This window comes from Peromyscus eremicus, chromosome 6 (genome assembly GCF_949786415.1).
Source record: "Peromyscus eremicus chromosome 6, PerEre_H2_v1, whole genome shotgun sequence".
NCBI lineage: Eukaryota > Metazoa > Chordata > Mammalia > Rodentia > Cricetidae > Peromyscus > Peromyscus eremicus.
This window is the reverse complement of record NC_081421.1, coordinates 71,209,744-71,221,801: the sequence shown is the minus strand read 5'-3', so window position 1 is coordinate 71,221,801 and position 12,058 is coordinate 71,209,744. Positions and strand designations below refer to the sequence as shown.

Here is a 12,058-nt window from a genome sequence, read left to right as displayed (position 1 = left end):
ATGGTGGAGGTACCAGCAGGTGCCACATTTATTTGCTCCAGCTCTACGAAGTTTCTGGGGCCACACTGCTGTAGTTTCTACTTCATCTCATGCCACCGAGTAGCACACCACCAGCTATGCAAAAATCTCATGTAAGTGCTCAGTAGCAGGGCCTCTTAAAAGACCCATGTCTCTGTTTGCCACTAGCACCAAGCCTACCTGAGAGACTGCCAGGAAGCTGCATTTGACTCTGTGTTCCAATTTTTTTTTAACTTTCTCAGGCTTTATGTGGTTGTACATGGCCCAGGTTGGGTGCCATTTGTAGGCAGATTTTTTTCTGTCACTCCTGCCAGCTTCCAAATCATAACACAAAGACTTATTATTACTTATAAATGCTCAGCTGATAGCTTAGGCTTGTTTATAACTAGTTCCTATAACTTAAATTAACCCATATTTTTATTAATTTATGTTCTACCATGGGGCTTTTACCTCTTGTGGGAGCCCAAATTACTCAGGGTCAGAGAATCTGAGCCTGCTTTACCCAGCAGGGCTGCATAATGGGATGATTTGACCATGGGCATATTTACCAGGTGTTTGGAAGGGTCTACACTTGGCTCTATGGTATGCTTTGATCTTGCAAGGGGGAGTCTTTTGCCTCTTCCCTTGGCATATTATAAAAAGCCCTTTTGAATAAACAAAGGGGCTGTTGGGTGTTGACTCAGGCCCTCCTGAAACTATCCTGTGTCTCTTTCTCCTCATTGTCTATCTTTCTATTTGATATTTTCTCATTCCTTTCTTCTCTACCCAAGAACCCTTCGATAGGTGGGAGCTGGTTGGAGCTGGTCTCCCAGCAGACTCCCACAACCTCTATCCCATTTTGTGTGTCCAACTCATTTCATGTCTGACTGGCACTCACCATATCTCTGCCCTTCTTCTTCCCAGTGTCCTCTCTGCCTCCCCAATCCTGTCTAGCTATTAGCTTTTTAGCTTTTTATTAAATCAATCTGAGTGAACAATCTTCACAGTGTACAAAAAAATTATTCCACAACAGTTCTCCCAGCAATGCTGAATGGTTTCTAGCTCCCTACAACATACAATGTGGTTTTGATGTTGGAGAGCCTGCCTCTACTGTGGAGAAAATGATTATAGCATCAACTACATTGTTGTTCTTGAAAGTAACCACAGCCCAAGTGCCCTTCCTCCACTTGACTTTCAATTTACTAAAGCCACATTTTCTAAGTGAGCCCTAGAATGTATCTATGCTTAAGCAACACAGTTTCTAGACATTTTCCAATTTCTATGTTGTTTTTAGACCAATAAAAAACAAAATGTGCATTTTGCTGGAGCCTTCAAGCTAGTATGTGTGGAGCACAGCACTCTCATCATGTTCTTCCTCCCCACAGTCCAGACCTGGGGTGAATAGGCCCTCAGCTCTCAAGCCCAGACTTGTCCTTCATCTAGTTCTGGGCAGCACCTGGCTGAGGTGAGTGATATAGAGGACATCTTGGAGGGCGTAGAGTCTCTCAGTCACAATCTCCAACGGAAACTCCTGATAAGTAAAAGCAAAGAGCAGGTCAGAATCTTGTAGTTCATCGAGGGTTTCCAAATACTCTGAATCCCATTCTTGATAAAGATCAAAACCCAAGTCTAGGTCAAGGAGGCATTCTCACAGATGCTATACTCAATCAAGGTACCATTTGCCTAGAACATGATCTGAAGTGGGTCCTAAACACCAGAATATCAAAGGCAAAGGAACCTGAGTCACTCTCCATCTAATTACAGAAGACATCTAGCAGCAGGGCAAATCCTGATCCCAACCATTGCCTAGTTGGCCAAGACTCTGTATTGTGTCTGCATCATCAGGAAGTATTGTCTCAATATGGATGACTGAGCAGTGTCAATGTGGTTTATGATCCATGGACTAGGGTATCATGTGGTTTTGCTTTTGTGTACTTTGAGAGGATAGATGACTCTAAGGAGGCTATGGAAAGGGCATGTGGAATAGGGATGCAGAGTAGAAGAATTCATGTGGACTATTCTAGCGCCAAGAAAGCACAGGTCTACCCCAGGCATTTACATAGGCAGACCAACTCATAGCAGCGATGGAGGTAGTGGCAGGGGTAGACATTAGGCTCCTCACTGTGATAGAGGATACGATGAGGGTATGACAGATATGAATATTATGATTACCAGTGCAGATCACCTTCTCCCAGTTATAGCTGATACAGAGCACAGGCAAGAATTCCATCCTACAGCCCAAGATGACATTGATAATAAGAGTAGTTGCAGCCTAGGACTTTCCTTCCTTTCTTTTGATTCTGGATTTCCCCATGTTTCCAGTGCTCCTTAGCTAAAAAAAAAAAAAAGTCTCTGGTTTATTTAATCTGTACTTGGCTAGTTGCAAGTTGCTGTTTTCTACCCTTTTTGCTATATATAGTCTTATAGATGTTAATTGTTGTTTTGAGTAGATCAACATGATGAGTTAAAAGGAGCCCTGTGTTATGTTTGGTAATTCTTCATTGCTTTTACAGAGGATTAACTCCTAACCATGAGAAAAGAAATGATCTTTCGAAAGCTTTTGTGACAGGTACTATAGTAGACGTATTGAATATCTGCAGTCATGACAATCTGCTTTTTAACCTTCCCTTGAGGAAGATGAATGACACTTGAAGTAGGTCAGCCATGTCAGGTTTGTCTGGAGTGGCATGAAACAGTCAATGGTGATTGTAAAAAGTCTGAAGCTATCAGAGAAGATATGAGACATTTCTTTTGAAAAATGCAGCTTTGAAACTCTAAAAATTAAGTCATTTTTTAGAGATTAAAAACTTGTAGATTCCTATAAAACATGTTGTATTTGAAGTTACATGTTAAACCTTACAAACTTAAAGTATGGTTTTTATGTTACTTATGGAAACCTAAGAATTCCCCTAATCATTCTATTACCTAGAACTATTATATAATTTGCTGTTAGAATTTTTGGTATTGGAACATGGGTTAAGTGTAGAGTGACATTGCATAGTACATAATCCTAAAATACATTTGGGGAAGAGTAATTTCAAATAAATGTAAACTTGAAAATGAGGGGAAGCAAAGGAACCCCGCAAATGTATGGTTTAATGTATTGTTTCACATAAACAAATTCTGGAGTCTTGATAAAAGAGTGGTGAGTAGGCCAGGCAGTGGTGGGGCATGCCTGTAATCCCAGTACTTGGAAGGCAGAGACAAGTGGATCTCTGTAAGTTCAAGGCCAGCCTGGTCTACAGAGTGAGTTCCAGGACAGCTAGGGCGATTACACAGAGAAGCCCAGTCTCAAAAAACCAAAAAGAAAAAAAGAGTGCCAACTAAGAATCAATTTAAAAGTGTTTCCCAGCTTTATCCATCCATAGCATATATACTAGAGGGTAAGATCTGTAAACAACAGAGGAAAGTAGATGGAATTTTTCAATAGGTGCTTAAGCCACAATGACTCTGGAAAGTATTTTATGTATACTTTGATTAGGGGAGAAAAAAACCTCTTGACTACAAAAAAGATCTGGCTTTCCGATTTGACTGTTTATGAGCCGTGTGACAGATACGTCATTTTTCCTTTTCTGTCAATATAAAATTAGAAGATTAGCCCCAAACAGTCTCTAAAGTCTGTCAGGCTAACATTCTACAGCAATTATTCCAGCAGCTTCAGGAAAAATTATATGTGTCCTTGAGTAAGCATTTTGAAAGACATAATACTATTGGGTAAATTCTGAAATAAAATCACCCACGTAGCTTGTTTTGTATTTCCTGATACACAAATGCTGCTATACTTAGTACATATATATTTGCATCCTCTTTGGTGACACTGAAGAGGATATATATATAGTTTGTAATATACATGGGGACTGGTTGGGTATCAGTTTCCACATCAGATTTAAAAAGCAAAAAGATTATTATTTCAAAAAGACAAAATCACTTGTATTCTCCTCTAAAGGAATGCTCAGAACAAGGCTAAGTACAGCAACCTAAAACAAAATGGCATCAGTATTTGCAGGTAAAGTACATTAAATTCCATAATGTGTGCTATCTTGATGTGCTTTTGAAATACTACCTGGTATCTATAAGGTTTATTATTGTCGCCCAATGCATACACTTAGATATACAATCATATCATGCTGTTAATTCTATCATACAGTATTTTCCTACCTTTTCATAGAACATTCATTTTGAGAGCAAACAAGTATACATCTGTATACTGATTAGTCAATCAGGGCTGCTTTGGTTGGATGCCACTTTAGGACCCATTCACCACCTAAAAGCTGAGTGGGCCATGCCTCTTGCACAGTGAAGAGGGCACCATGGAACTCATGAGCACTGGGGCCTGTGAAAGGAAGTCCTCCTAGGTGTTGGGGACAAGAAGCCACCCCATAGCTCATTTACTTCTCTCCCTTTGATGACTCAAAGCTATGGGGAAAACCATCAGGACTGGCAGTATATGTAGACTAGTTTGTATTATCAGCTCTAAAATGTCCCAAAGTGACTCAGAGCCTTTTAGTAAATGTCTACTCCAGTGGGTGTTCATATTGTGAATGAAAGGGTGGGTTCAGTCCATGCTTCTAGACAGAGTGAAATATTAGAGTGATTTCTGTAAGATCTCAAATACTCTTGGCAATCTTTAAGTGCTTCATATTAACTTCTGGAAGGTGTTATGGTTTAATGTGAGATATCCTTCACAGGCTCATGTGTTTGAATGTTTGGTCCCCAATAGGTGGTATGTTTTAGGTTATATAAACTTTAAGTGTGTCACTAGGGTACATGCCTTGGGGATTATAGCTTTACTCTGTTTCCATTTTGCTCTGCTTCCTGATCCTCTTAGAGTTAAGGGAGAGCTTATAACCACAGCATTAGCCACTGCCATGCCTTTCCCACCATGATGGATTGTACATATGCTCAAACTCTGAACAAAAACAAACCTCTCTCATGATGCTTCTTTTCAGGTATTTTATTAGTGATAAGAAAAGTGACAAACACAGAAGGATCAGTCAAGTCCAAGTTCAGGGAAGGAATTTCACTCTTTCTATGCTGATTGGGTTGTGAAGCCTCCTGGCTTGTAAATAAGGAAGCAGAATGACAAGAATCAGCTTGGATTTTGAAATTTGAACCTTAGTGGCACCATTCTCTAAATGAATAACATTGGACAAACATAGTTTCCTCTTCTGTAAAAATACCTAATATTCAGTCACTTATGAAAGTTAGAAGTAACAAATGTGAAGTATCTTGTATACTGTCCAAAACATCATAACTACTATAATTATCCATAGTAACAACTTTAAAGTGACTAAGCAGAGATATAAAAATATTGCCAATGAGTCTTCTGTTACAAACTTCTCTCAAATTGTAACCACCTTCATTTTACAAAACAACAAAAATGTAAAATTAATAAATATATCAGTTCTCAGTGCCATTAACAGTCACAGTTCTCTCATTGTATCTATCAACCTAGACGATGACTGAACTCTAGAGTGGCCAGTTTGCATTCTTGCTCCCCAGGACACACACCAGTGTGAATAGTTCAAGAAAAACTAATCACAGTGATTCTTCTGTTTATTTACTAAACAAAAAGAAATATTGAGGCATTTTCTGCTACATCTTGGGTACATTTAGACATGAATGGTTCCAATTATTATAATATAAAATGAGATAGTTGGTTGGATTTCTTAATCATATGAACCCAGGGTATTTTAAAATAATCATCAGGGCTGGAGACATGGCTCAGCAGTTAAGAGCACTGTCTGCTCTTCCAGAGGACTCAAGTTCAATTCCCAGCAACCACATGGTGGCTCACAACTGTTTGTATCTCCAGTTCTAGGGGACCAAAACAATTAATACATAAAATAAAAATAAATAAATTATAAAATATTCATCAAAGAACATCCAATGGTTTTTCCTTAGTAATAAAATCAACACATATTGTAGAATTCCCTTAGCAAGTACTACTTAGAATACTTTCTATAGTAACTTGATTTAATTATACCCTGAAAATAACTGTGAGGTAGATATTTTATGTGTGTTTGTGTTTGTGCATCTATCTATCTATCTATCTATGCAGAAATTAACTTGGAATACAATAATGCTTATTTTCATATACAAATTTTTAATGAGATTATATGAAAAGAGTTAAAAGAGACCTTGTATTGTATGAACATCTCTATAAATGATAAAGCTTCAGATGCAGCATGACCCAGGTTGCTATGTTGGCAATTCAAAAGCAGCAAGTGATTATGTCCTAAAGTGATGAGAAAGTGGCAAATTTGCCAAATAAAAACACAACCTTCCTTTGATTCACTTAGTAATTTAGTTCATGGGAAATGAACTTTATAGTAGCGTTCTGTTTACATTTACAACAGAATCTAGGTTTGGCTTCAGGTGATTACACACAGCTTGGATACTACTGTCAATGGACAGTGGAACATTTGAGTCATTTGGGATTTGAGTCAGTGGTTTGTCCTGCCCATTTCAAGTCACATGCATCCCTTGCCTCTTCCTCCTCATAACAACTAAAACAAGACCCCCCCTCCTTCATGGATTTCTAAAATGCACTCTAGGTTGTCCTAGGGTCAAGGCAAGCCTAGCTTCAGAAGCTGATTGTCCTATCAGATATTAGCATGTAATAGTATAATAAACGGGAATAGAAATATGTACATAGTTCTAAAGGGACCCCAAATGACAGGGATCAATTAACTCTATCTTTGGAAGCTGAAGAGGGAACCACCTGGACACCACTTTGGGCTGTGAAGGCCTAATACACTGGGCAGAAAAAAGGGGATGGCCACTGTTACAGGTGGAAACTGAACTGTCTCCAGCAGGCTCCTGTGTCTGAACTCCTAGTTTCCTGCTGAGACCTGCACAGCTTTGGACTTGCCCTGACTGGGGCAGGGCAAGGAAGAAATAGCAGACACAAGTAACATAAAGCTGGGATGAAGCTGGCCATGCTCTTGATGGTGCAGCACCAGCAGCAGCCTGGAAATTTGGTTCATTTATTGTATACAGCATGAACAAGGAAGTGGGTTAGCTAATCTCTGTAGGTTCTCTGTAGGAGAGCAGTCTCAGGCTGCAGTCGTCCAGGGTGAGGAACCTATGGCTGATAGTTCCGGTACCTACTGGATTTAGCTAAAAGTCAACCTCTCATCAACATCCCTACTTGGACCAGGGGAAGGTCTTGCCGTTCTCCTGAGCCTGGCCTAGGGGAAGGCCTTCTGTTCCCACGAGCCTAAGGCACTGGTGTCCTTGACATGTCTGTGCTCCTATCAACAGAACACATTCACCCAGCACTTCACCTGCCCCACACAGTCTGCCACTGGTGGAACTGTTTTAGAAGGTTCTAGATATAAGGCCTGGTTGGTAGAAGTAGGCCACTATGGGACCAGGCCTTCAGCTATAGTTCAGCCTACCCTTGGGCCAAGTTCTCCCTGCTTCCTACACCACTGAAATGTAGATGAACTGCTTAATGCCCCCATTGCTATGGGCAGGGGTCACTCTGGCCTCCATACCCTCTCCGCCTTGAAACTATGAGCCAAAAGAAATCCTTCCTCTGCTGACTCGCTTTTGTGGGCAATGAGAAAAGTAACTACTGTGATCTTTCTAGGCAAGGGAGCTGGGTACAGTGGCTTGGAAGGTAGTTAAGGAATTAAGGGTAATTGCTGCTAGCGAACATTTGATAAGTATGGGAGAAGGCTGAAATATGCAATTGGAAAAGCCCATAAACACTGAGATAAGGACTTTATGTTGTAAGCAATGAAGAATTTTTTTAAAGCAAGAGAAATAAAAAACACATAGTATGCATTTTAGAAAGGCAGCCCTAATGAATGCCCTAGGATTGCCCAGAGAGCAGGTAATTCCCAGAGGTGCAGCCTCTTGAGAACAAGGTATGGCTGTCCACGGCTATTAACTGCTCCACCAAGTGAATTCTGTGAGTTAGACAGGAGTAATAGATATTTAAAATAGTTATAATCACATTTCCTCTCTTCTCGGTATATGCCGACACTGCGTTTAAGACGCCTGAAGCCTGTGCTATGGGCATCCTCCTGCCTGCTAACAGTAGCAATGTCTTAATTCCATTGTTATTATATCCACACCTCTGTCTGCCATGGCAACTCGCACTAAAGGAAGAAAAAATTTCATTTCCAAACTTTCAGTCCTGATTTCCAGGGGCTAAAGAATCCTCTTCACTGTCAGCAAAACCATCTCATAATCTCCAGCTGATGCTGAGTGACCACAGTGCTCAAGATCTGAGCTGGAGTTTACATCCTTTCCGCTTCTCTCCCGTCTTCACAATTGGAACCATCACGGTTGGCATATGGCCCTTAGAGGAAAGGAGAGCACACAGATCCTGCACCTCTAGGTTCGAACCGTCCAAGCGAAAAATGCTCATTTACCCCCGGTCCCATTCACGAGCACTTCTCATGTGATTACTGCAGCATGAGAGGATGGATCGCATATAATCTGAGTAGAAGTTTCGCTTCAGAACCTTTAGTCCTTCCAGTGTTCTGACTGATCCAAAGACTGATCTGCCACAGCTGTGCTTTCAGTTCTGAGTGAATGAATCTACTAGGTATATAGTAAGTAAAAGAACTAAAAGAAGCAGTAGATCGATAACAAAACACCATCCAGTTAGTTTGGCACTTGAAACATCTGGCGTAAACCCATTTCTGTGATAAACACTATGACCAAATGTGACAGGGAAGGGGAGGGTTTATTTCATCTTCCAACTCTCAGAACTTTACTGAGGGAAGTCAAGCAGAAATGTGAGGCAGAAATCTGGAGTCAGGAACTAAAGCGGAAGCCATGGGGGAGTGTTGTTTACTGGCTTGCTCAGCCTGCTTTTTTATACCTCCCAGGACAACTTGTCCACAGGTAGCACTACCACAATAGACTGGACCCTCTAGTATCAATCATTAACCAAGAAAATGTCCCATAGACGTGCCTACAGGCCAATCTTCGGGAGTCATTTTCTCAGCTGAGATTCCCTGTTCCTGTACCTGTCTAGATTTGTGTCAAGTTGAAGCCCTGCTCAGTCATGCTGGAGCTTCTGATCAAAGGCTCTAGACAGAGCAGAGCGTCTTTCTCGGGATGCGCTTTTTTATGGGATAAACACTAATAACCTCTGTTGGCCATGGCTTTCTTCTAGCTGTTCTCAAGACACAATATTTGCAATACTCTTAGCTGTTTACTGTTCCTCCTTCTCCTCATTACAGAGGGATAGGGCCAGCCTGCCGCAGGATGGGAATTTTAGAGGAGACAAAGAAGGGCTTCCTCACTCGGAGCGCTTGTTCAACAAGCTTAAATAGTGTGTGTCAATTGACCAATATAATGTGCATTACAACAAGTTAAAACAGGCGCTTCTGAAACTTATTATTTGACTCAATTAATTTTACTAACTTTTTAGCTGTTTCTCCTTTCTGCCCCACAGCATCCGTTTAGTGAAAGCATATCGGTACAATATATATGATAATCTGTTAACCTTATACAAAGATTTTAAAATGCTCTAAATGTGTCAAGTCACTGTGGCATCACTCCAGGTTTGCCTCTAGTCCTTCTGGATGTCCACTCAGGTCCACAGAGTGTGGCCCGGGTACTCAGGAGCTGCTGCCCCCGCCCCCCCCCTCGCCCACCTGTTTTGCTCTGGGCAGTTGGGAAAGTCAAGAGAGTTAGCAGAGCCCTTTTCTCTTCCCCAGTGAAGGGAGCAGGAGTCACAGGGAAAATCCGGTAGCCGCTCCAGTTATTGATACTATTCCTTCTTACAGAACAGTAGATGTTTTTTGCAAAGCTTTAAAAAGAAACCCAAACCAGGGGGTGTAGAAGCAGGGGAAATGGCGTACTTGGAAACAGAGGTCGGAAAGAATTCTCGCTTTGTATTTTTCCTGTATTTCCTCTAATAACAGATAAGCAAATTTTATTAGCATGTGATTTCATTGTGGACTCAGAACAGCAGAATTGGGGAGGGGTGCTCGCTAATCAAATAGGACCTTCTCACTCACACAGATCCGCAGACCCTCAAGGCTTTGCATTCATGCCTCATTTGTACTAATGTAAACAGCACTGCTTGCAGTCAAGCATATTTCCTAAAATAGCAAACATTCCAGTGTTTCCATGGAGAGATCTGATGTGGAAGTCAATGCAAGAATGTGCTCTGAATGCTCACCGTGGAGAATGAAAACCTTGCAGGGATGCAAAGCTTAGGCAGCGCCAGACAGCTTCATATAAGGGGATTTTTTTTTTTTTAAGAGCAGCTTTTCAGCTCCTCTTCCTAAGCTGATGCATGTTGGACAAGAGGCTTGATTATAAACCCTCACCCAGCATTACTGTCTCCAAGCCATAACCTTCATCAGGAACAAGTCTCAGGAGTGAGAGTTCTCAGCTAAAGCAACCACAGCTTTGACACTTAGAGCCGCAAAGGAGGTAGGGAACTAGGGGGTTCCATACAGCTTTGTCAGCAGTACTTACGTGATTGCCAAGGGTACCGATAGTCAAGACAGAGGAACACCAGATGTATGGGGGTTAGTCTTTGTCCTTCAGAGTTATCACCGATGAAAATCACTTAACGGGGAAAATATAAGGCAACAGAGAAAGGGGGAATCATTGTGAACTGGGGTAAGCAGCAAAGATTTTGGTCTATAAAGCATGAAAGGGATTTAAGTAAGTGGAGACATAAAGGGAAAACACTGGTGTATTCATTGGATGGTTGTTTACATAATCTAGAAAGACACTATTCTAAGTATTTTAGGAGTGCTGTCTTAGTCCATTTAGGCTGCTGTAACAAAACGTCATGCCAGGTAGCCTAAAAACAAGAGAAACTTATTTCTCATAGTACGGAGCCCAGGCAGCTCGAGAGTAACGAGAGGGTAGCACACAGTATGGCTGCACTGGCAAAGGAATCATTCTCATTCTAGTAGACAGCATCACACAGCACAGGGTTCCTTCATTATACTCAGGCAAGCCAGTTTCTAGCTTAGGAGCGATTTCTTTCTGGAAATGTTCCGTTTACTACTTTGGACCACAGCTGACTATAGGTAACTAAAACTGTGGAAAGTAAAAATGTGGATAAGGCGCACTGTAGATAAGAGGAAGATGGCAATCCGCCTTCCCTGTGGTAAATAACTTCAAGATTTTCTTTCAGCATGAAAAGATTCTATCGTCCGTTTATTTTTTAATGCATTCTTTGAGAATTTCATGCGTACAATGTGTTTCGATCATGTCCACTCTGAACTCCTCCCCTTCAATTCTTCCCAAATTCTGCTCATTTCTCCCACCCAATGTCATTTCTTCTCCTTGTCTGTTTTTCATATAACTCATATAAGCCAAAAATCAGTGCTACCCAAATGCATATGACTAATGGAGCATGGTCAACCTAGCAGGGATCACACCTCTAAAGAAAACTGACTTTCCCTCCCTCAGGAAGAGGCAGGCCCCTCCCCCTTTCAAGCTGGACTATTGACTGGCTTGAACTTGTGAAGGTCTTACGCCATGAGTTCAGGAGTGCAGTGGTCCTGTCATCATAAATGCACGTGCTGTGGAATAATCATTTTGTACTCTCACTGGTTTAATTAAGAGCCAGCTGGCCAATAGCTAGGCAGGAAGAGGTTAGGTGGGAGAGTGAGACTGAGAGAACACTGGGAAGAAGAAAGGCAGAGTCACCAGCCAGACACAGAGGGAGCAGGATGTATAGAAAATGAGGTAACAAGCCATGAGCCACTTGGAAGTTCATGAACTAATAAATATAGGTTAATTTAAATTCTAAGAGCTAGTTAGTAAGAAGCCTAAGCTACCGGCCAAGTATTTATAATTAATAATAAGTCTCTGTGTGGTTATTTGGGAGCTGGCTAGTGGTACAGAAACTTCCGCCAACATGCATGCTCATTGGCTCACATATCTAATACATATATAACAAGCCCTTCCACTCACTCTTAAGGTGACTCTCATATCTACCATTCCCTTGTCATTTCTACACCAGAAATTGTTACTCTACACATATAAATAGCTGTGATGGCTCTTCAGCAGATCATCCTGTAATCATCCAGAAACTCCCGACATTGTATTCCATCTGTGGCAC

The 12,058-nt window shown here is 41.3% G+C and overlaps 1 pseudogene; it reads left to right on the top strand.

The window, feature by feature from the left end:
- LOC131913828 (transformer-2 protein homolog alpha-like) lies at positions 1-2,244 on the top strand (annotated as a pseudogene).
- Positions 2,245-12,058: the final 9,814 nt, after the last annotated feature.